This window comes from Corylus avellana, chromosome ca2, assembly GCF_901000735.1.
Source record: "Corylus avellana chromosome ca2, CavTom2PMs-1.0".
NCBI classification, from domain to species: Eukaryota; Viridiplantae; Streptophyta; class Magnoliopsida; order Fagales; family Betulaceae; genus Corylus; species Corylus avellana.
In genome coordinates, this window is record NC_081542.1 from 46,060,780 (window position 1) to 46,061,212 (window position 433).

Below are 433 nucleotides of genomic sequence, written 5' to 3' on the forward strand. Positions count from 1 at the left end.
AGTCTGACGTCAGGAATATATAGGTTGTTTGTGATCTTCAGCGTCTCTTCCGTTGTTTCAAACATTGTAGGGCTGCCGGCAATGACATATATGCCTAGGTTTTTGTCTTTGCTTTTTTTGCTTTTCTTGTTTTTACCAGCTTGTGAATGAGACGGGGAACGTGAGTGGTGACTGATTTGCGACAAATAATGTCTTAAACGTGACACACGTATACCAAAAAAGTCAAAGACATTAGTAATACCCTAATGTCTTTGACTTAGAAAATACACATATTTTCTAAAAATTAATTAACTCCCAATTTGTAATACCCTCTCTCGAACTAAAGATTACATCGTCCACCAAACAACAAAAAAAATTTGTAATTTGCTCATGCATGTTGTCAATGAGATAAAAATGCCCTTACAGTTTTTTCAATAAATACGTAATTATAGAA